This window comes from Lissotriton helveticus, chromosome 2_1, assembly GCF_964261635.1.
Source record: "Lissotriton helveticus chromosome 2_1, aLisHel1.1, whole genome shotgun sequence".
Taxonomy (NCBI): Eukaryota; Metazoa; Chordata; class Amphibia; order Caudata; family Salamandridae; genus Lissotriton; species Lissotriton helveticus.
The window spans coordinates 577,115,989-577,141,711 of record NC_136059.1 but is presented as its reverse complement, the minus strand read 5'-3'; the positions used below and the strand labels follow the sequence as shown (position 1 = coordinate 577,141,711).

At 41.8% G+C, this 25,723-nt stretch overlaps 1 pseudogene; it reads left to right on the top strand.

Annotated features, from left to right (window-relative positions):
* Positions 1–1,284: 1,284 nt before the first annotated feature.
* LOC144820139 (small ribosomal subunit protein RACK1-like) lies at positions 1,285–25,723 on the top strand (annotated as a pseudogene).

Below are 25,723 nucleotides of genomic sequence, written 5' to 3'. Positions count from 1 at the left end.
TGTTGCTTTTGTGTACGTAATTCCTCAGAGTACCATGGGGCCGACGGGGTTGATCTGTTGCGAGATCGTTGTTTAACTTGAACCAAATCAGTGGCGGCGGAGCTCACCCATTTGTAGAATTGGGAGGTAGCGGCGTTAGGGTCGGTAGAAAATGTGGGGGAGGTGTCTTTTAGCAGGGTTTCTAACCTGATATCATCTATGTCATCCCAAGCAAAATAAGGTTGGCGGGGTTTGGAATTAGACTTGTCTGCCAAAGAATCCTGCGCTGGTAGGGATGCCAGGATAAGATGGTGGTCGGACCAAGTTAGGGGAAGTATTTGGGTCACTTGAAGGCCTAAGGCATTAGTGAAAATGCCATCTAGCGTGTGACCTCCTTCATGCGTGGGGGAATGAACCAGGGGAAGAAGACCAAAGGTAGACATGTCAGCTAAGAGCATTGCAGTATCAGAATTGTCCGGAGTATCAAAGTGAAAATTAAAATCACCTAAAATGGTGAGGGAGTTGTCAAGCGCGAATACTTCCAGAAAAGACCTGAGGTCAACAATAAAGTCGTTCCTTGGCCCCGGAGGGCGGTAGAGGAGAATCCCTTTGAAGGTATAAGAGGGGGACAATTTAATTGCAAATTCTAAGGCTTCACAGGAGGTTTGGGTAATCATCTTGGACCTTACAGCAAAGATGTCACGGGCAATGATGGCAATGCCACCGCCTCTTTTCTGTTTTTGCCTATCCAATCTGTGTGTGGTAAATCCATCAGGAACGGCGATAACTAGATCTGGGTCAGACGCCTGATCCATCCATGTTTCTGTCATGACCAGGAGATCTATTTCATGATCCATGATCAGCTCGTGAATGTCTTGGCTGTGTTTGCCAAGCGAGCGAACATTCGCAAGTGCGATGGTGTAAGTTTTCATGGGGTGAAGTTTACCACCGGGAGGTTGGAGGTGGGTGGAAGGTATCGTAGCGTGGCAACCTGGACAGTACGTGGTTGGACTTGTGGACGTAGAATTCAGGTTAAGTGTAAGACACGTCTGACTGGCCAGTGGGCGTAAATACAGGAGCTGGGTGGCTGAGTAGTGAGTACGAGAGGGCAGAGGATGTGAGACAGGGGGGGTCGCCCTGGGCCCGGGACAGGCGCGGACGGGCGCAGACGGGCTTGCCTTTGGCGCGCCTTCGGCGCGCCCCCTGCGCGGCCGGGCAGGTCTCTTGTTGATATACATAGTATGGGCGGGGCGGGAGGAGGGTGGGAGGGGCGCAGAGCTATCCGGCCAGCCTTCCCAATTGAAGATGGCGCCCAAAGTTGTGCTAAAGGCTTCCCAGCGCCTGGGGACAACTGCGCTGTGTGAAGATAGCGTGCAAAAGCCTCAGCGAAGTAATCTCGCTTCGAGGTGGGGGGCAGATATGTTAAAAAAGCACAATTAAAATATAGTACAGTTTTAAAAAAAGCGATTCTTAAATCAATCGATTTCAGACTCAAACAAAGGGCAAGGGAGCATAGAGTACCTCCGGCTTCCGCCTCAGAGGGAAAACATCAACAAACCTTATTTTATAGCTTATTTTAAGAACAAAACATCATCAGTGACGTTCGTATGGCACATGTTGTACCACCCATGTAAGCATGGTAATGGCCCCTAAGTTGAATTATAGCCAGCCCTAGTATTGGCAAAGTTAGTTTTTTTTATAGATCTATTTTACCATACAGCATAGCCTATTGTTAGCAAGAACTTATAGTGTCTTAAAGCGACCCTTTGTTTACCATTATTTGTCTTTATTGTCACTCTCCTTTGCTTGCTTCTTTTTGCTTGGATTACTATCCTGTGTTTGTCCCTCTCCTAGACCATTTCCTCTTTAATTGCGTCCTTCCACTGCTTACTTTTGAAATACTGTTTTTCTTTTTGCCTTAGCACTCCATGAGAGTGCATGTGTGTGCTGTTGTCTCCTTCAGGTGCTTCTCTTATCACTGCTCTACCTGTGCTTCCCTCTGTGTACAGCATAAACAAAAGGCATTGGCAAGCCAACTGCTCTAAAAAGCGAGACCTATTGGCTTTGTCAATGCTTGTTGTTGTTAGGAGCACATTTCACCAGTAGTTTGAATTATAAAAAACATAAAAATATATCTATCCTTCTTTTAGTTCACTAATCACGTGCATCGTTTAGAAATGGATTAAAATCTGATGAATTAGCATGACTGTGGTCTGTAAACACGGCCAAATCTTATTGCTCTATGGAACTGCTGATATTTTCTAAATTGACTGCACTGCTGGTCCTCAGTCAGCCAGCTTCCCAATGCTAACTAGATATTTTGAGGGATGGGGAATGTGTAGAGAGACTGTATATTTTTGCAATACGATGGCACACTCCAGAGTGGTAGAAAATGTTCTCATACTCCTCAAAAATACACTTGAAAGCCAACTTTGGTCCTTAGAATGAAAAAATGAAAAAAGTAGGTCATTTGTGCTGGTTATTAGAAAAGCTATCACTGTCGCTTCTAACCCCACTATAAGATCTCATAACTGAAGGCGTGTCAATGATTTGTTTCCAAGGTTTTCCTCCTCTCTAAAATTAATACTGTTGAGGTTGGTTAAAGAACCTTGCATTCGCAAATCTTTTTATTTATACTGACACAAAAGGAAAACACTAAATGGTGTAAAGAGCTAGCTTAGTATTGATGGAGCAAGGTTGGAAACAAAACTTTTTGTATACCACTCGTGAAGTTACTTCTCCATAACAGTAACATGAATTAATCGTGTGGTTTATGAAATTAACCAACATAGAATAGAATGGACACACACAAACACACGTGGGATACTAATTTTGCTTATGTTGTGAACCATATTTTACTAATTGAGTGAAGTTGTCACGTTATTTGTGCGCATTTGTCATAATCTAACCAAAGTTTGCATGAATATGCTATTTGTCTGTTTAACTGTGGCATAAATTATGGAGAATGGTGAGTAAACCATGCTTATGTGTTGCTGAATTTGCTAGGTAATAACTAATTGGGTTACCTTAGAATGGGGGGGAGGTAAACTGAAGGGCTATATTTCGAAAATTAATGTTTAATTGTGTTTGTTTCTATAATAGTTCCCATTGTGGCCTATGCGGCCTACATTAAAACGGAAGCTGTCTGCGACTCCGAGTTTGCGATGATGTACGCTTGCGTGACTAAACTCGAGAAGAGCGCGAGCAGCCTGTGCCTGTGCAGTATGGGTCAAGGACAGTGTGACCTGGACGCCCAACAAATTTGAATGTCAGCATCGTGGCCCTGGGAAAATCTTCACAACTTACGACTTAAAGGACACAAGTGGAAGAGACTGCTAAGAAACAACAGCGACTTTATTTTTTGAATCATAACGATGACTTTGCGGAAATACGAACGATAAGGTGATGAGGTTATGCTTATCCACCCCTCGACATGTCTAATCAGAACAGTCAAAGACCCCAAAAGTTACAATTTTTAGATAGATAAGTTAGGGGAAAAGGGTATAAAAGAGGACATTTGGAAGTAAGAAGAAAAGCTTGCTTGTGGATTTTATTTGCACCCCGACATGTTGCCGGACTGCTGAATCTTTCTATGGTGCAAGGACTTTGACATTTTTGTGAACTTTAACTTTTTGAATGGGTGCGGAGTCCTTATGGGAGGTGAACATCTCAGAAAGAATAGAGAGGTGGTCTTTGGGAACTATTCTGTCCTTATGCTGATGTGATGTCTGTGTTCTGTGTCCTGAAATCTTGGTAATATAAGTTTCTGCTTATTTTTCTGAACTGTTATGCTAATAAATATAAATGTTTGAATTTAAACTCTTTTCTTCTCTAAGTTAAATAATGTTTAAATGACTATTAAATTAGAGTGAATAAAACAAAGGTCGTGTTAGGAGATTTAGGGGTCCATTAGGATGGCGGGCGGGCTTTGCCCGCCCGCCACCCTAACGGAGAAGTGGACCGCCCGCTAACAGTGCGGGGGTCCCGACATTGGCATTAGGATGCGCCCGCCACACAGGCGGGCGCATCCTGTATGTTTACCATTGCGGCGGGCGGAGCAGAAATCTCCGCCCGCCGCAATGGTAAAAGTGCACGTTGTGCTTTGGAAAGCGCAACATGACAGGCACCGCACGGTGCCTGCCATGTTGCACTTTGAAATGCGGGGGGTACCCCCCAGGTGCAACCCCCCAAGCCAGGGACTCCCAGGGGGCCTGCAAGGGGCCCCCGCAGGGAGTCTCCGCATGCCTTTCCGCCACGGAAAGGCATTGTCCAAAGCCCATTGTAATATGGCGGGCGGTGTCTAACAGACACCGCCACCATGTTACTGGTTTTCCGCCCCGGCCGCAAGGCGACCGGGGCGGAAAACATGCGGGCGGTGTTTGTCACCGCTGCGGTCCCTCCCGCCATACTAATATGGCGGGGGGGAATTGAGCTGATGATGTCGGGCGGATATCCTCCGCCAGGCTGGCGGCAGCCACCGCCAGCCTGGCGGAGAAAATCCGCCCGACATCATAATGGACCCCTTAATCTCTAAAAATAAAAATTAAATAAATGGAGAACGAAGCTGGTCTTGTTGTACATTAGTTAACTTTTACTAGCAGATCCATTGACAAATAATGGTGGTGTGTTTAAATGTTTTCTTGAAAATAAAACCATGGTAATAGAGATAAACTGTGGATGTTATTAGTGTACAAATTTTAGTATTAATTTAGACACTCTGCTAAAATCCAGCAGCTCTCCTTCTGGTCTTCACCGAATTCCTAGAGCAGGGTGAATGTGTGTATAAATGACTTGCATTGTTATGGCCCCCACTGATGAGTAAGGTGTGACTAGTTCTCTGGGGATAAGGTGATGGTTTATAGGAAATTTCTGGAGCTGCGCTGCATCAGTTATAACTTGGTAGCAGAGCATAGGTTGCTATAGGTTAACTAGGATATATAATGTATAGGGCAATTTATACAGAATTTTGATGTACAGAATTTATGACTAACATTATATGTTGAGTCTGTATTGGGTTATATGTAGTCCAGAAAAGTCTTCTGGGAAGTTGGAAGCTGGTTACTCTCTCTGCAGGCAAAGGACGTGTGGCATGTGAAGTCACACATCACATAGTCTGTTTCAAAGTGGTGACATCATCGTATGTTACAAGTTTAGGGACCTTTACATGTAAAAGTGGTGAATGTATAACGAAAGCAGCCTATAAATTCCTGGCCTTAGACAAAGGAATGGATTTTCCGACTAAAACTTATTGCTAAGAGAGTAATAGAGCTTAACCTAAGCTTGAGAGAAGGGTAAAATAGAGGGATGTGCTACTTTATCGGTGAAACAAAAATTCTGTGGTAGAGAAGAGGTAAGTGCTGTCCACTGGAAACACAGAATCCTTGTATGATTGAGGAAACTATCACTTTTGTTTTAGCGAAACAGACAAATGGAGTTATTTTATGTGGTTACTAACTTTTTTTATATAAAGGTGTAAATACAGTGTGCCGATACATTTTGTAAAGGAGCGGTCAGTCGAAGCTGCAGATGCCGGAGCAGGGCTGACGTCAAAAGTGTCGCGCTGGGATTGGTCCGCGTGACTAGGACGGAGTGAGAGCTGATTGGTGCATCAGCTAAGGCTGTAAAATCATTGGTTGTGTGTAAGTGAAACGTATCTTATTCTAATTGGTGCTTTAGTGTGAACCGCGGTGTGATAGGTTGGTAGAAGGAAACAGTTCGCAGAAGAGTGAGTCAGGAAATCATTAGAAAAATGGGGTTCTATTACGGAGGGGAAAAGGAAAAACCTAAATGGTTCCAAAAATTGAAAAATGTGTTTAAAAAGGATAAGGCAATAGTGACGAGAGAGTGAAAATTGCTTCCTCCACCTAAAACGCCTGCGTCGTACATGATGACAAAATATGGCTACCATACATGTATATGCTTAGAAAATTGGGCTAGATATACCAAGAATGATGGTGCATTAGCTTTTCCAGAAGTAGGATCTTTTAGTCTTGCGGACTACGAAATTTGAGAGAAAAGATGATGAAGCTTGAACCAAGACCTAGACCGACTCAATTCGGAGCATTAGCTGAAAGGGAAGATGAGATGCATGGATTGGAGCGAGAAAGGTTTGAAGAGTTCAGAGGACCAAGAGGCATATTTAGTGGATTATGGAGAGAAACTCATGAGAGTAGAATGCGGAGATGGAGAAATGTTGATATGTGTGATGGGATGTATCCGGTTAGAATGGTTGATGAAGTGGTAGGACGGAAGTGCATGGAGAAAAGAAATAATGTGGAGACAGAAAGGAAAGGTTATGAGGATTGTGAATCAGAGGATACAATGCTGTAGGAGATATTAAATAGAAGACCACCACCATATCAACCGAGTTCTGTAAATACAACCCCAAATGCTCCACCAATGGAGGATAGGTTTGCTGATACCCAAAGACGATTTTCAAATTTCAGAGATCTTCCAGAAAGAGTAGACATGAGATATGATTCTAATGTCCCATTAATAAAAACTAGACTTACTGGTACACCTAAACAAAATGATGAAACTAGAGGAAGTGTGGCTAGAGTAGAGAGGCGAATTGAAGAACAACCAAGTACTTCTGAATATATACGCTCTACAAATAAACTACCTGAAAAGATACAGGAACCCAGTAAAAATATAGACGCTGTAACTGTTCCAGTAACAATAGGTTCTGTGATTCCAGTGTTCGAAAATCAGAAAATAAAAGAACCGTCCTTAACAATCCTTTGAATCAAAGTTTGCAAAAAGTAAGAGAAAGGTTTATCCAGATTTGTCTGAGGTTAGGCGTACTAGCCAAATGACACCGCCTGACTTGACTTTCAACCAAAGTCTTCCATATAAGTTTTCAACTGGTGCGGAATTTGATTCTGTGACTCCTGAGAAAAGTATAGAGAAAATAGATTTGTCACAAACCCCAGTAGGACCGAAAGAACAGGAATTAAGTGATTGGATTAAAACTATGAAAGTAAAAGAACATGAATCTAAAGTACTAGATGTGGCTAGACTAAAAATTGACATGGAAGAATTAATAATTGGAACAATTGGAACAGATAGGTTAAAAGCAAACCAAGATAATGAATTAATGTTTATGTGTAAAAGCATTACTTGGAAAGCAAAAACTATGTATGATCGATTCGAAGGATTGGCAAGTGAACTAAATGTAGATTTTGTAAAGCATAACGTGTTACGGAAACCTTACAGAGTAGATTTTGCAGAAAAAGACATTGAGAACATGAATACTGCTGGAAGTTTAACCCAATTAAAAGAGCTAATTGTATTGCTGAGAAGATGGGGAGATGTTGAATGGGAAAAGAAAAAGGAAGAAGGCAGTGATAAATCAACATTAGCATTCCCAGTAAGAGAAAAAGAACTTGTAGCAAATGAATTCCCTATGAGAGAGATACCGGGAGGAGGGTATGTACATGTTCCTTGGGCTAGACAGGATATATTGACGTTAACAAATGATTTCCCCAGACTGAGAGAGAAGCCAGTGGAATGATATCGTCATGTAGATCGATTTGTAAAAGTTTCAATGGTACTATGGGAGGATTTAGATGGATTGTTTGACATAGCAGTACCAGCAGATCTATGGTCTGAGTGCAAAATTACAGTGGATTGGCCAAAAACTGAATAACCACGAGATAAAGTAACAGGTGCTCCTTGACCTGAAGAAACGCGAAAGAATGAACAAGTGATAGTGTTTCTGAAATATAAAATCCAAAAGAGACAGTTTGGGTAAAGATTGACAGGACATTGAAAGAACCAAAATAATCAGTACATGCATTCTATGAGAGACTGTTATTAGTATTTAAACAGTACAGTGGATATGAGGAGTTGAATGAAAAAGATAGGAGTCATTTTGTGGATCGTTTTGTGTTTGGATTAAGGCCAGAAATAGGAGACATGATTAAGCATAATGTAATGGGATGGCAGTCATGTTCGGTAGATGAAGTTTTGAGACACGCAAAATACTGTCGTGATGAGATCGAAGTTAAACAAAGAAAGCTTAAAGAGAAAGCCATGTGGGCACAAGTGAAAGTAGCTGAACATCAAGTAGCTCAATTAGAAAATAAAATCGCAGAAGGATGTCAATGAAAATTGAAGGTAAATTTCAATAAAACAAAAGTAATGGGAAATCTGGATGAGCTTAAGAAAAAGTTTCCTTGTCATCATTGCGGCAGGATAGGGCATTGGAAGAAAGAGTGTAAGTACCCACCAAAGGTTAATCCCGAAAATACATCATTGAATCCGCAGGTGCAGCCATCGCCACAGCAGCAGGTAGTTACTCAACAAAGTCAGATGCCACAACCTCCACTTCCACACAGTGTAAATCTACAGAAATACGGTACAGAGACAGGATTCTGCGGAGGAGAACAGTACCCACCAAAGGTTAATCCCGAAAATACATCATTGAATCCGCAGGTGCAGCCATCGCCACAGCAGCAGGTAGTTACTCAACAAAGTCAGGTGCCACAACCTCCACTTCCACACAGTGTAAATCTACAGAAATACAGTGCAGAGACAGGATTCTGCGGAGGAGAACAGGTAATAAGATCACCAAGAGTAGATTTGAGTTTGTAGTATTGGTTGAAGGAAGATGGGAGTGAGTCGGATGACAGCTTCTGACGGGGCCTGAGAGAGGAGGAAGAGTGCGTACTTGGCGCCACTCTAGAGGTAGATCAATCTGGTCCTTTTGTGAATGGAAAGGTGAATGATGTACATGTGACTTTCCTAGTGGACACAGGTGCTACCCGTTCTACTGTCAGATCAGTAGAAGTTCAAAATCTTCCTCTCTCTGGAGAACACATCCAAGTTGTAGGTGTAGCAAATAGACAGATCAAAACATCCCCAACAAAACCAGTTGAAGTAGAAATTGGAAATTTCAAAGACATGCACCGATTTGTGGTGTGTGACAGTAGTCCTGTTAACCTTCTTGGTAGGGACATTCTGTGTAAAATGAACTGTGCCATTTACTGTTTACCAGATGGCATTGAGCTTCAAACCCCAGATGAAGATAGGCTGTATAAAATGTCTATGTCACTGATAGAATCAGAGAAGAATGGTATGTTTCCTGTGTTTAATCAAGAAAAGATACCTGTTGAACTGAAAGAGGTAGTCAAAGAACAAGTGTGGGATTTCACAGAAGAAGATATTGGATTAATGAAAAATGTAAATCCTGTGAAAGTTTCTGTAAAAGAAGGAGTGAGTTACTCAAACACTCCCCAGTACAAAATGACAGCTAAAATAGTTGAAGGAAAAACCAAAGTGATAAACAAAATGATTGAACAAGGAATTTTGAGAGAAATAGAAAGTAGTCCTTGTAATTCACCTATAATGGGACTGAAAAAGCCTAATTGAACGTTCAGAATAGTGCAAGATTTGAGAAAGGTCAGTAAAATTGTTGTCCCATGTTTTCCAATTGTGCCAAACCCAGCAGTAATCCTATAACAAATTCCACATGATGCAGAATGGTATACAGTCATTGATCTGTGTAATGCACTCTTTACTATTCCATTACATCCTAAAAGCCAGCCAATATTTGCTTTCCGGTTTGGAGATCATATTTTGGCATGGTGCCGAATTCCTCAGGGGTATACTGAAAGTCCATCTATCTTTAATCAATTGCTAAAGAAATCACTAGAGAGTTTAAGCATGCCTTGAGAATCAGTTTAGGTTCAATACATTAATGACCTGTTGGTGGCATCAAAAACAAAAGATGCATGTGTTTCAGACACTGTTGCATTACTGAACCACTTAGCAGAAGAAGGACATAAGGTGTCCCCATCAAAACTACAGTTTTGTCAGAAAGAAGTGCAATACCTAGGTCACAAGATTGCTAAAGGAATTAGGCAAGTTACTATAGAGAGAATTAAAATGATACAAGAAATGCAGCCTCCAAAAACACAGAGACAAGTGAGGATGTTTCTAGGAAAGGTAGGTTACTGTCCACAATGGATTAGTAGATTCTCACTAATAGCAAAACCTTTACAGAGATTGACAAAAGCAGATGTAAAAGATCCCATAGTGCTGAATAAAGCTGAAATGGAAGCTTTTGAGCAGCTAAAAACAAGCTTATGTGAAGCACCCGCATTAGGAATGCCTGATTATTAAAAAGAGTTTGAACTATATTGCAATGAGCGAGAAGGATGCGCATTGTCAGTTCTAATTTAAAGACATGGAATACTGAGAAAGCCAATTCCATATTTCTCAGCTGTTTTGGATCCAGTTGCAAGAGCATTGCCAGGATGTCTAAAAGCAGTAGCTGCTACAAGTGTGAGTTTGGAATAAAGTGAAGGTATAGTGATGGGATTTCCTGTAAGGGTATATGTACCTCATTCAGTGGAGATTCTCCTCATAAGGATAAAGACACAGTTCCTTATCAATAACAGGATGACAAAATATGAAAAGACTATTCTAGGTGCAGATAATGTGACGAGTTCGCGATGTGTGAATGTAAATCCATCCACACTGCTACCTGATGTTATGGAAGTTGAAGTGAGAAATGAAGTTGATCAGAACTGTTTGGATGTTCTTGAACATTGTACCAAGCCACGGCCTGACATCAAAGATGAGCCATTGCCTGAATCTGATTATGTAATGTTTGTTGATGGTTCATGCCTGAGAACAGATGAAGGTGCTCTGAGTGCTGCATATGCTGTATTCACAGTGGCAGATGTCCTGGAAGCATCTTGTCTGAAAGGAATTTGTTCTGCTCAAATAGCGGAATGGATTGCTTTGATTTGAGAATGTGAACTGGGAATAGAGATTAGGGTCAACATAGTGACTGATAGTCAGTATGGGTTTGGGGTTGTCCATGATTATGGCCAACTGTGGTCCCAAATAGGTTATTTGACTTCTGCAGGATCCCCCATTAGAAATGCTGAATTTGTGAAAATGTTGATTGATGCAATTCAATTACCTGATACAATTGCTGTTGTGAAATGTGCAGCTCACAAGAGAGGAGATGACTATGTCACCAGAGGTAACCGGTATGTTGATTCAATTGCAAAATGCTGTGCTTAAAATCTTGCATCTATAAATCGGGACAGAAGAGCTGAACATGTTTCAAGTCCTTTAATGCTAACAACAGCAGTTGAAACTTGGCAGAAAGTGAGGCAGATACAGGAAGAAGCTAGTGAGGAAGAGAAAGACATCTGGCTAAAAGCAGGATGTAGACAGAGAGAAGAGGATGACATTTGGGTTTATAAAGATGAAAGACCAGTAATGCCTGATAACATGATTTCAAACATGACCCGAATGTACCATGGTCATGCTCATATTGGAAGGGACGCAATGATTAGGATATTTAGACAGACATGGTAAAATCCTAAGTTTAGGATGATTGCTTAAATCCTATGACTTGTGTGTCAACAATTGAATCCAAGAAGAAAAACTGTTGTGAGTTTGGGAACCATACGACAGGAGGGAGGTCCATTCACGCGAATGCAGTTGGACTTTAAAGAGCTACCACCCTTCGATAACCGACTTCGATATGTACTTGGGATCATTTGCTTGTTTTTTCGGTGGGTGGAGGCTTTTCCTACAAGGAGAAACGATGGAGTGACTGTTGCAAAACTGTTGTTGCGTGAAATTATACCACGCTACGGTTTCCCAGTATCTATTGAGACAGATCGTGGAACACATTTTCACAAAGAGCTATTGCAGAATATTTGTGAAGAACTGGACATTCATCAGAAATTGCATTGTGCTTACAGACCAGAAGCTTCTGGGGTAGTTGAACAAGTAAATGGAACAATAAAAAACAGAATTGCAAAAATGTGTTTGGCTACTGGACTGAAATGGCCTGATGCTTTGCCACTTCTAATGACCTTCAGGAGCATACCTGATAAAAAGACAGGACTAAGTCCACATGAGATTCTGATGGGAAGAGTGATGAGACAAGCATTTGTGCCAGTTGATAAACTGTTGACTATTAAGGATGATATCATACTGGATTACTGCAAAAATCTGTCTGACGTGGTAACTTCTGTGTTCCATCAGGTGGGAACTGAGGCAAACTCGAAAGAAAAACATCCATCTCATGATCTAGTCCGTGGAGATTGGGTTCGGATAAAAGTACACAGGATAAGAAACTGCTTAGTGCCTCGCTGGCAGAAACCCAGACAAGTTATTCTGGTTAGCACGACTACAGTTAAATGTGCTGGAGTAAAGAGATGGGTACATGCAAGTCATACCATCCGTGTGCCTGAACCTGAAAATCCACGAGACGAAGGTGAAAGCACAACTGATTCAGATTCTGAAGGTGAACCAGAAAAAGATCCAGATAATGAAGCTCGACCTGTTCGTCGACATCTGGAGATATCAGATGCTAGTTCTGCATCTGAAGGAGAACGTGAAGCTGTTGAAGTACCAAATTTTGAAGATCAACCTGAAAGTCGAGACTTGGTTAGAACTGATACCAGTATGGACACTGAGCAAAGTGAAGATAAAACTGGTAGTCAGGAAAATACTGAAGGACAGTCTGAAAGCTCTGAAAGCAGGAACCAAAATCTTGAAACTGGTGAAAAGGAAATAACTCACGATGATGATGAGCTTCCAAGTACCAGCTATGGAAAAGTTCCTAACAGAGTGAAAGCACTGACCAAAGAGAAAACAAGTTCAGATAAAGAACCAGACATCGTAAAGTTCACCATAAATCAAACTGTAGAAAGATCTGAAACTGAAACTGAAGACAGTGATGATGAAACTCAATTGAGGAGAAGTTCAAGAAAAAGAGCTTGGAGAGTGGAACGTAACACTGTCGAACCTGAAACAAAAAGAGCTTGTAAGGGGGTAATTGGCCTAAAGAAATCGATGGACTAAAATTTAAACTGGTCAATAAAGCAAAAGTACCAGAAGATCAAGTAAATGAAATAACCAGTCAAAATGAGTTGTTGGGAAATAAAATAGAGATTGTGCAGAGGCCTATGAGAGTGAGAAGACCAAATCAAAAATACAAGTCACCTGAGTGGACTTACATGGTCTTGCCTCCAATAAATGAAGTAAATAGCAGCCAAAAAAATCAGAGTTGCCTAAGTGAAGAAAGAGAAAGTGAGTAAACTGTGACTCAAAGAAAGAAAAGAGATACTTAAACCTGGGAAACTGTGGAAGAGAAAAGCATAAAGCAACTAGATTCTGAAATTGTGGTGGAAAGGACACTGTAACTGTAAAGTAATGGTTTTAAGAGAGACAATATAAGGGTGAAAAAGATTGTGAAAACCGCTGTGTAAAAAAATAAAAATGGTTACTAATGAAATAACTAAATCGAAGTGTACCATTTTCAGAAAATGTTGTAGAATGTGGTTAATATGTACTGGATTATTAATGTTGGTATGGTTGATTTTAGCTACTATTATTCCTTTTAGGCCAGATTTTGAAAAAATGAAAGCAAATGAGAGTATGAAAGAAAAGAATAATGAATCGAAAGGTGAAAAATTGCATGTGTACAGGCCTGAAATTCATCAAGATAGCTCCATCAGTGATTTCTCTCAAAATACATTTTTAAGGTTATTATCTGAGTATGTGAAAACTATGGATGCCAGAGATTGTTACGTCTGTGTGAAATTGCCAGAATCAGTATCAGAGGGTGTGACCTACCACCATCTTCCATTAACGTAAGGAGTTACATGTAGTGTATTAACAAGTTTATTTTATAGAACTGGAAAATTAGAGTATTAATATTCAAATTCTGATGATGTCTTTGCAAAACTGAAAATTGTAGCTGAGTTGAATCAAATTAAGCCTGGAGAATATTTTTGGGAAACACAAGAATTGACCCATGATTATGCGTTTAAACATGATTTGACTTGTACAATGAGAAATGAAGAAAAAGCTTTTCTGGATATGGTTGAAGAGAGAAGAAATCAGTATAAAAGGAGGGAAAAAGTGAAACAAACTAAATCTACAATGTGGACATTTGAGGATGATAATATTGAAGGACATAATGTGAATGTGGTTATAAATATAGATACACTAATTATTAGGCAAATTATGTATTCGGAGAGATAACACTGTGTAAAGTCAATGTGAAGATACATATATTATAAAAGGGGGTTGGGGATTTAAAGGTGGTAATGACCCAGTCTTTCCTGGGATCTATGTTCTATGTGGGAACAAAGCTTATTATAGATTGCCTGATCAATGGTACGGGTACATATGTCTGGTCTTTCCTAAAATTTTCCATGTAGATAGAGGTACTAATGGAATTCATGAGATAGGTAAACCTTTAAGTCGTAGAAGAAGAGAAAGTGTGATAGAAATAACAGGTGATGTTTTTGGAGCACTGATACCAGCAGTGGGTATATCCTTTAATGCAAACAGAATTCAGAAATTGTCAACGATAGTAGACCGTATGTCAACAGATACAGCTGGAGAATTTTTAATGGTAAACACTGAAATGGTTGCTAGGAGAGCTATGGTGATGCAAAAACGACTTGCTCTAGACATAAATTTGGCAAAAGAAGGAGGAGTTTGTGGAATTTTAAAGGTACAACATTGCTGTACCTACATTCCAGACAAAAGTCAAAACATTGAAAGATATATTACAAATCTTACAGAGTTGCATAAGGAAGTTGAACCATTGGAGGTTGAAGGTGTTCTTGAGAAACTTGGTAAAAGTTTTTCAGCAGTTAAAACATTTTTATGAAATAGGTAGATCTATTATAGGAAAGGTACTAATTCCAGTAACAATAATAATAGTAGTAATTTTAATTTTAAGCTTAGGTTGTAAACTCAGAAAGAGAAGGAACGTCAAAAGGTTTATAAAGAAAGTAATTGAAGAAAAGCAAGAACGGGAACGTGAAAAGGTTGCTATTGAGATGGAAGAGTTCATAGAGAAACTTTATCAAGACAGAAAGAAATTAGAAGAAACTAGAGTATAACTCATATTAATGGAAAGAATTTGAAACATGTTGAGATGAAATTTGCTACATTTAGGGAGTTATTTGGTGATAAATCACCAAAGGAGGGAGTTGATGGTGTGAGGTTGGAAACAAAACTTTTTGTATACGACTTGTGAAGTTACTTCTCCATAACAGTAACATGAATTAATCGTGTGGTTTATGAAATTAACCAACATAGAATAGAACGCACACACACAAACACACGTGGGATACTAATTTTGCTTATATTGTGAACCATAATTTACTAATTAAGTGAAGTTGTCATGTTAATTTGTGCGCATTTGTCATAATCTAACCAACATTTGCATGAATATGCTATTTGTCTGTTTAATTGTGGCATAAATGATGGAGAATGGTGAGTAAACCATGCTTATGTGTTGCTGAATTTGCTAGGTAATAACTAATTGGGTTACCTTAGAATGGGGGGAGGAAAACAGTAGGGCTATATTTCCAAAATTAACGTTTAATTGTGTTTGTTTCTATAATAGTTCCCATTGTGGTCTATGGGGCCTACATTAAAATGGAAACTGTTTGCGATGATGTACGCTTGCGTGACTGAACGCGAGAAGAGCTGTGTCTGTGCAGTATGGGTCAAGGCCAGTGTGGCCTGGACGCCCAACTTGGTGCCAACAAATTTGAATGTCAGCATTGTGGGCCTGGGAAAATCTTCACAACTTACGACTTAAAGAACACAAGCGGAAGAGACTGCTAAGAGACAATAGCGACTTTATTTTTTTTAATCATAACGATGACTTTGCGGAAATACGAACAATAAGGTGATGAGGTTATGCTCATCCACCCCTTGACTTGTCCAATCAGAACAGTCAAAGACCCCAAAAGTTACAACTTTTAGATAGATAAGTTAGGGAAAAAAGGATATACAAGAGGACATTCGGAAGTAAGAAGAAAGGCTTGCTTTTCGATTTTATTTGCACCCTGACATGCTGCCGGACTACTGAACCTTTCTATGGCTCAAGGACTTTGACATTTTTCTGAACTTTAACTTTTTGAATGGGTTCGGAGTCCTTATGGGAGGTGAACATCTCAGAAAGAGTAGAGGGATGGTCATTGGGAACTATTCTGTCCTTATGCTGATGTCTGTGTCCTGAAATCTTGGTAATATTAATTTCTGCTTATTTTTCTGAACTGTTATGCTAATAAATATAAATGTTTGAATTTAAACTCTTTTCTTCTCTAGGTTATTAATGTTTAAATGACTATTAAATTAGAGTGAATAAAAGAAAGGTCGTGCTAGGAGATTTAATCTCTAAAAATAAAAAATAAATAAATGGAGAATGAAGCTGGTCTTGTTGTCCATTAGTTAACTTTTACTAGCAGATCCATTGACAAATAATGGTAGTGTGTTTAAATGTTTTCTTGAAAATAAAACCATGGTAATAGGGATAAACTAGATGTATTTAGTGTACACATTTTAGTATTAATTTAGACACTCCGCTAAAATCCAGCAGCTCTCCTTCTGGTCTTCACCAAATCCTTAGAGGAGTGTGAATGTGTGTATAAATGACTCGCAGTGTTATGGGCCCCACTGATGAGTATGGTGTGAATAGTTCTCTGGGGATAAGGTAATGGTTTGTAGGAAATTTCTGGAGCTGCGCTGCATCAGTATCTACAGGTCAACATCTGTAGGTCAATATAGGAGAGACTCATCATTTCAAAGGTGAACTGATAAAATACTATCTTTCCATGGAAAAAGTAAATCTTAGTTGTGGACAGATGCCATCCTTTTTTGTTTTCAACTATTTTGGTGCTTGGTGATGCTTAGTGTACTCTTGTGACACTTTATGAAAAGGTTTTGCCTGGTTCTTTTACAGTGTCAGTATTGCCTATCCTGTATCCTGTATGGATGCCCTTCTCAGAGTCAGGTGTTCCATGGTGTGAATAAATGATGTGCCCATAGATTTGGGTTTGTTTGGCTGGAGGGGTAGGATACAAACACACAATGATTGGTTTTCACGACAAGGTGTTATTGAGAATAGCTACGACTAGATGATGTTGTTCACATGAGCAAAGCTCCCAATTGAGAGCTTTGGAGTCATAGCATATAATTAAAAAACTAGAAAAATAGACAGCAAAAAACATCCACTTAAAAATATTGAAGGCAAACATCTTGACCATCCATAAATTACAAAAAGGTGGTATGATAGATAAAAGTTTTACAGGAAGAAGACAATACTAAAATTGGATATTTAAGCATAGCTTTACATTTATTTAATACAAAGGTGTGTACATGGCATCACTGAATAATTAGACATACAACAGCTCTTTTTCAAGTAAGGGTTCACAAGTAAAGGTTCTTATCAGTTTCTAGATGCAGCCTGCTTTATGGTTGGTTTTTATATTTCTGTTATTTTGGGCCAAAATCCAGCCTCTCCGTGTGAAGAGTGAAAAGGGCACAACCATCCTGTAACACCTCATCCCAAGTTGCCAGGATAATCCCTAGCTAAACCCTTTCCTTCTCCCTTTTCCCTGAGTTGTGAGTGCCTGTATTAAAAGAGAGAAGATGCCATCAGCATCCTCCCTTCCAGTCCGGTAACACCCATAGACTGGCACAGAGGAGCTGATTATATTGGTTTATAGGGTTGTTTCCTGCTCCTCTCCATTTTCCATTGTCCTTATTGGCTGTTGGCAGTATGAACCATCTTCCATTCTTCTCACAGTACATAATAGGGCAAAGTGTGTGCCTGGGTCTAAGTCTTTCTATCCTTATATTTGTTGGCCCTTCCCTACTTTTGTCCTAATCATAGGGTATCAACATGACAGCCGGTCAGACATGAGGAATGAATTAGATCAACCCCCAAAAATGGGATGCTCTGTGGAGTTAGTATCTCATCTGGTAGACCACCAACCTGACCAAAGATTTTTCCAGCTAGACAGATTATAGCAATGCTTTTATCGGTCTATAGAAAGTCCCTGCACATGTTCCTGCTAAAGGGGAATGACTCTTATACCTTCCTAGCTAATGAGCCTTGATGGATATCACAGTTTGCACACAAATGAGATCCTCTTCCTGCTCCTAGGTTCACATGAGGAAAACAAAGTGGGGCTGTTGAAGAAGCCCACTTTGGCATTTCTGTGTTTGGCATCCTAGCCCGCTCGCACTATATGGGAACTTGGGACAGTGGGCACTTTAACTATTAAATATGTTGCTTTAATTTGTGCAACGATGTGACCATTGTTTGGTATTGTAGCCCATTCTATATCTGGGCACTCTGTTTTGTGAATCATTGTTCGACAGTCCATGTTCTGTTGATATGTGGATTGTGTATTTTTTGTTTGGACATTCAGAATTAAAATGGTTTATGTGAGTTACTGTGAAAGTAAAATGAGTACGATTTAGGAAGCTCTTAGTTGTTGTTTGTGTGTCTAGGTGGCTGTGCCAAAGGACTTTCCATTTTCTCTCTTGTCTAGGAATTGTCCATTAGTAGTAGAGTGCTTATTTTAGTATTAAATCTGTTTTATTAGGTATACTCAAAACCAGCAGACATAAACAAAGAGGCGCCTCCAACCCAACGGGCCGGCTCAGTAATACGATTTTGTGCAATCAGATCAATGAATCACGGTGGGTCCCGGACTATTTAACACAGCAAGCCGCCTACAACCCAGTCGGGCCGGCCGCGTCATAAAACAGAGGGAAGAGGGGGGAGAGGAAGGGGAAAGTGTGTGCTCCGGGCACTGTGCCTCCGTCGCAGTGAGCGCTTGTAGTTAAATGGGCACCACCGCCCCCATTCTCCATGCCCTGAGCTGTGTGTCAAAGAACGGGACGGGCTCAGGGCAGCTAGACCCAATGCCCCAAGGCCGCTCTGCCTGCCCCATGAAGGGCCTCTGAAACATGAGTCGCCTAGGTGACCCTCTAGTGTAGTTTGACAGAATATGCAGTGCAACCATATAGGCCTCGTTGTTGGACAAGTAGAACGCCAAAAATTATAAAGAAGAAGAAAACACCCCGCCCCCTTACAACCCCCCCTAGTCTAACACCCCCTCCTCCCTGCCCCCCCTCCCCCCCAGTTCCAGGTCCGATCCTCCCCAGTAGAGGGTAGTCACCCTCCCAACTCATCAGTCGTCAGTCTGGGACAAACGCAGTAGGCGCAAGTACCTAGGGCACGTGACTTTTCTAAATTCCGTGGCTAGTAGGGAAAGGAATGGCTGCCACAGGTCCGCATATTTGGCTCCCTCGCCCGCTTTGATCAGTGACAATTTTTCCATGCCCAGGACCGCCCACAGGCGATAAAGCCATCCCTGGAACGTAGGAATATGTGTGGTGCGCCATAGCGACATGATGTTCTGTAATGCAGACTAGCGATGGTGATCAGTCTGCCCCTGCGTGACCATAACGGGTACGTTATGGGATTTGGCAGGCCCAACAGGACTTAAGAAGGGAATCGTGGGATTTCAGTAGCAAAATGGGAATCGACTTCATCCAGGAATGACTTCCAATAACCCTGGAGGTGGACACAGTCCCAGAGGAGATGGACCAAGGAACCCCTTTCCCCGCAGCCGCGCCAGCATGACGCCTCTCGATTGCGATCCATTTCGTGTAGTCTTTCTGGGGTATAATACCAGTAGGATACAATTTTAGTGAAAGTGTCAGTCAAACCCATGTGGTAGGTGGAGTGGCGTTGCGTGGTAGTAGATACCGTCCCAGTCTTTTGAACTGAGCGTGCGGCCCAGTTCCCGCTCCCAACGGGCCCTACCTGAATTGTACACCTGGGAGTATCGGTCTAGTAGCATGCGATAAAGGTCAGAGATGAGGTGCTTATCCGCAGTCCTTGTGATCAGCCAATATTAAAAGGGTCGCAGTCGCCTATCGGCCTCAGCTCGCACCTGGCTATTAAGCGCCCAATGCCGAGCCTGCAGGTACCGCAGGCGTTCCGTTTCCGGTAGGCCATAATCTTGCTTAAAGGTTTCGAAGGGGATGATCCCATCCCTGTTGTACATATGGAACAAAACTCTACATCCTGCTGGTCACCACTTCCCGTAGGCCGCCGCAACATCTTGTCAAGGAGTGAAATCGGGGTTCTCCAGTAAGGGAGTAAGCGGGGACGGGAAGGTGGTCAGGTCATGTTTCAGATTGGTGCTATCCCACACCTCCAACGGTACCCTCGTAATATAAGACGCGTAAAGGTTAGGAGGTCTGTGCTGCCTGCGAGAAAGGGAACCTCCTGCAGCGGGCGGCCTGCTATTGCTTGGTCTTGAAAAAGCCAATGCTTCCCCGACTCCCATCTGCTCCACTCCACAAGCGTTCGCAGTTGGAGCGCCTGTTAGTACAACAGGAGATCCGGCAGCCCTAAGCCCCCTTTTTCAGGAGGCAGCGTAGCTAACCTGAGTTTCATCCTGGGCTTCCTGCCGTTCCATATGAATTGTGCCAATTCGGCTTGCGTTTGGCGAAGCCAGCCGTAAGGATGGCGTAGGGGGATGGCCCAAAATAGATAAAGAATCATTTTTACAGCCGCCACTTTACCCAACCACGACAACGGTAGATGTTTCCACCGACTCAACTCTTTGCGAATAAGGAGGCGCAGGCGCGTATAAGAGTGCTTATTTTATATGTATCGCAACCCAGGTACCTCTTTTGCTAAGCTGTGTTTACAAAGAACAAGGGAAACCCAGGGATATGTAGGGCCCAGGGGTATATAATTCTTTTAAGGAACAGAGGTCCCTAAACAGAACATGTATACCTTTTTTAACTAGGAAAACAATTATGCACAGACACGCTGTCTATTTGACAAAATAAAATCACATTTATTAAACAATTCATTCAAAACAATGGGTGGAAACACAAATGACACAAAATGAAATAAACAAAACAAAAACAGAAACACTCAGGCGATAGCGTTTGACATAAGAAGTCTGAAAATAGGTTAGTCACAATTGAATCTGAAGCAGATCTTCTGCCCCTTTGTTCATTATTCTGTACATTATAATAGGGTGAGTGCGCGAAAGTCAAGGGCATTTCAATCCTTACAAAATAACTGGATCATTGTTGGGAAAAAATCCTGTAAACGGTCAAATCATTTAATAACCACATCTGCAACAAAAGGGAGTACAAAAAGGTTTATTGTACATGCCAGGCTACTTCAGCTGGGAGAGTGATGTGCTAAGAGCGAAGCACAAGTCAGTCTCAACTTGCATACACTTCAAGTCTACTTCTTATAATACTAATTTTTACCTATATCCATATTTAATACAATGGTCACAATAGAAAAAGCTTCCTGCTTTTCCGTTCTGTCCCACCCAGATTACATACATTTATTTCAAGAACAGCTCTTTCCTGTGTTAGTGACTTCTCATGTCAAACTTACAGACTACAATGGAAAACATTCTTGCTGCTCTGAATTTCCTGTTAAATATCCTAGGCAGGACGTTCTCAGCTTGAATACAAAAAAGACGAAAAAACGCTTAAAGCAGGCTGCTTTTAGACCTTTTTTTGAAAGCAGACTGTAGGTTATTTCCAGATACAATTGTGCAACTTTAACATGCACGTTTAAACAGCATTATACCATTTCCTGTCTTTCCATAATATTTCACAGTTTGTGGGCAAGTGACAAATGAAACTGAATAATTAGGTCCTAAATCTAAATTAGGGTTTTGATTCCTTTCATCATCATCAAGATATTCACAAATCATGCCAGAGAATTTATACTCAATGGTAAGCAAACAGAACTGAAAAGGAAGAAAAGGAGGAAAAAGAGGGGGGAAAAGGGAGTTAGTTGCCAGTGGGATGATAACTGTAGAAGTACCACATACCTCTATGCATGTGTGGGGGTGTGATGCATTAAGTGCTAAGGCCCAGCCATATGTGGGTCCCATTAAGGGGACGTATACCATGCAGGAGTCCAAAGGGGGAACTGGGAGGTATGAAGTATCAAGGAATTACCTCAATATTATATGGTCATTTACCGCCCACAGAAGTGGTGGAAATAAAGTAAAATACGATCCACTTGTGCGGAAAACTAGAGTGCATTAGCATCCATCTCACAGGCTGATGGACAAGAAGTTAGTTGTTAAAAAACCAAAAAAAAACGAAATGCTTCATCAAAGTGCTTATATAAGGAAGTGGTAGAATATACCTTAAGTGAAAATGATGTCAATGTCGGCCACTGAACTAAATAGTAACCATGTAAGTCAAATTCTGAAGTGAAGATACGCTCAACTTGGGTGCTAGGAAAGAGGAATTAAAAGTTGTAAACATTGAAGTGGAAGTCCCATCAATTACATTAGCCTAGTAAAGGATACATACCTGTAAAGCATCAGGATGAGTTGGTGGGCAGGAGCTACTGCATAAAGCGGCTTCAATGTGAAAAGCTCCATTGCGAAGATACAGGCCGACATGTAGAGGCGCTCGCTGATGCGAAAGTCAAGTAAAGCCGATGTAGTAATACGCTCGGCTACTTGGCTTCTATGAATAAAATATAAGAGGACGGTTTCAACAGTACCCAAATGGTGTCGTGCAAAATAGAACAATAATAGGGCAGTATGACTGGCCTTACCTAATTAAGTGTGGTGCAAGTGTCTGCTCCTGACGCCTGCACGCGTCGTAGAGAGCACCGTGTTATGACCGGTGCCAGTATATACAGTGTATCAGCACTGACAGGAAACACAGACTCAGTGTGCTTCACTGGGGTGGGGGAGAATGAAACAATTGGAATGAGTTGGTGGCCATGTTGGGGGATTACCAGGAAGGAAGAAAACAAAATGGGTACAGAACCTAGAGAGAATGGTCCACACGAAAAGGAAACCAAATACTTGAAGACTTGCAATACAACCAAAGTGCATTCAATATACATTAAATGTTACATACAAAATCAATGTACACACCCATGTTGGGGGATCACCAGGAAGGAAGAAAACAAAATGGGTACAGAACCTAGAGAGAATGGTCCATACGAAAAGGAAACCAAATACTTTCAGAATTACAATGCACCCAGAGTGCATTCAATATACATTAAATGTTACATAAAAAAATCAATGTTCACAACAGTGTCTAATAAATATTACCATACAATAAGGAAAAGATACACCAATTTACAGAAAGCACAATAAACTGCAAAAATGGAAAAGTCAGTACAATTACCGTAGGGGCCAAGGTGCACTTACCCTTCAACGCCATTTATGGTCTCGGGCGGGATGGTGTCCCCAATAACTACAGATTATATTATAGTGTGGAAAAGGACACTTTAATGAAAGAGGTGCACAAATGGACAAATAACCCCAACAACCTGGCTTTACGCCATACATACTAATCATAACATTGACCCCATCATATATTGTATTAACTATCTACAAACCCCCTTCCCCTAAGCAACCCTTCAAACCCAAACCAATCAAAATACAATCACACTCTCATCACTCTTAAATCTCAGCATCCACCACTGTTATCCTCTCATTCCATAACTCCCCTTCTCCTCCCGCCAATATTCAACTGGGTATGAACATTGACGAGTGCTTTCTTTTATAAACCTTTTGAACTGGTGTTGGAGCCACCACGCACCTGCTCATGAAGTACCAAAAGACAACCTACTTCCACGTCTCATATACCAAACTCATCATTGACTACTTTGGAAATGGGTGGGTAGGAAATGCTATTTCTGACCCTGCCAACTGGGGCGTTCCCAATAAAATGGCACATCTGGCCACACGCTGTCAGATAGGCCCAGGCCCTGAGGAATTGCAGGATTGTGGCCTGGACCCGCAGCCGTATTCCCTCTGATCTACCCCCCTGGCCCAGACACAAACGGTAATGGCCTGAAACGGGGACATGCCCTGCCTCACAGCATGCTTCCCCTTCCTCCTCTGCGGCCAGAAGCACCCGCAGCTTGGCATATAACTCAACCTGTTTTCTTTGCTTCCCCCCTCTCTGCCAGTGTGGCCCTGAAAGCGCGCAACACGCCGGGCTCTGGCGCGCTGTTCCAGCACCTGAGCCTCCCCACTAAGCATGACATAGAGCCTCAGCCCAGGACAGTTGGCCAGCCCTTTTTTCCCTGCTTACACTCAACCCACCTTTCTGTACCTTGCGGGACAGAGACATGCAAACCATGATGGCTGCCGCCACCCATCTGCTTCAGGCGCTCTAGGGCAGCTAATCCCGTCTGCTCTAGCTCGTCCTCCGACAGCAGGTCGACTCTGCCTGCTTGTTGTAAAACGAGCAGCGCCTGCTTTATGTCATGTGGGAAATCCATAACTCCACCATGAATGCTAATTCTGAAACACTATTTAACGCTATTTCTGACCCTGCCAACCAGGGCGTACCCAATAAAATGGCACCTAACCCTAGTAATTGATGCACAAAGGCCTAAGTAACCCCGCACCCATTGGACCAATCACGATGCCCTTCGCCCTCAGACCCTCGCCCCCCCCCCCCCGAGGAAGGTGGGGCCTTTTGCCCACCCCCCAAAACCATAATTGCACCAATGTTTCAAGGGCCAAGTTTGGTAACAAAGAGGGTCGGTTTTAAACCGCTTGATTATATAAAGAGAGACAACCATAACCAAAGTCCTTATTGGTCATAGTAGGGAAGTCCAGTCTTAATTTTTTGTCAATACGGTTTACAGGTTATTAGTCCATAGGATCCATATACATTTTTCCTTCTTAATTATGGATAAAATGTCTCCACCCCTGTCCGGTTGCTTCACCAAAGCGATGACTTGCCAACGTATGTCATGCTCGTTGTGATTGCGTTCTATAAAATGTTCCACCAGTGGGGTATTTGCGACCTTGCATCTTCTGTGTTAACGTATTTGGACTCAAATCTTTGGCGTGGTTTGCCCTGCGTATACCAGGTTGCATGAACAGATCATGGCATAAATCACAATAGCTGTCTTACCATTCGAAAAATTTTGCAAAGTGACTCACATTGTTATGACTCAATTTGCTTGTACCAATAGTGAATTCACATACATTGCAATTCCCACATTTGTTGTGGCCTGTTAGAGGGGCCAGTCCCCATAGATCACGGGCGCTTGTTTCTGAGCAGATGATCCATTGTGGTACCCTTAAGAGCTTTAATGGACTAGTGAAGCAAATTGGTACAACCCCCCATTTCCCGGACATGATCTGAAATTGAAGCAGGGATAAGTGTCTTTGTGTGGAAGCTTAACCTGGATGAGACCAGTCATTAGAACCCTCAATGGGCTCTTCCTTGACACTGACACTTCATCAGTCATGTGATCACTTCCTTGAATGGCCAGTTTGTGGATGACACCTTGAAGTTTTGGGATCTTACTGCAGGTACCACCACCCTCCGCTACATGGGACACAGAAAGAATGTTTAGAGTGTTACCTTCTTAGGCGATAACCATCAAATTGTGTCTGGCTCACATGAAAATACCATCAAGCTGTGGAACAACTTTGGAGTTTACAAGTACACCATGCAGGAATAGAACCACTCTGAGTGGGTTTCCTTTGTCCCCTTCTCGCCCAGCAGTAGAAACTCAACAATTGTCTCTTGGTAATAGGACAAGATAATTGAGTTGACCCTGTCTCACCTGATGGCTTGCCTTGTGCCTTTGAAGGGAAGTACAAATAGGCAATGCTCTGGGATATGAATGATGACAAACACCTTTTAGATAGCTGAGGTGCCAGAAGTGCTTTAGCCACAACTGCTACTGTCTGTTTGCAGGCACTGGCCCCACATCAAGATTTGGATCTGGAGAGGAAGAATATTGTGGAAGCAGGATGTGATCAGCACCAGCAGCAAAGCAGAACCCCTACAATGCACCTCTCTGGTATGATCTGCTGGTGGGCAGATCTTGTTTGCTGGGTACATGAATAATCTAAGCAGAGTGTGGCAGGTCAACAATGGAACACACTAA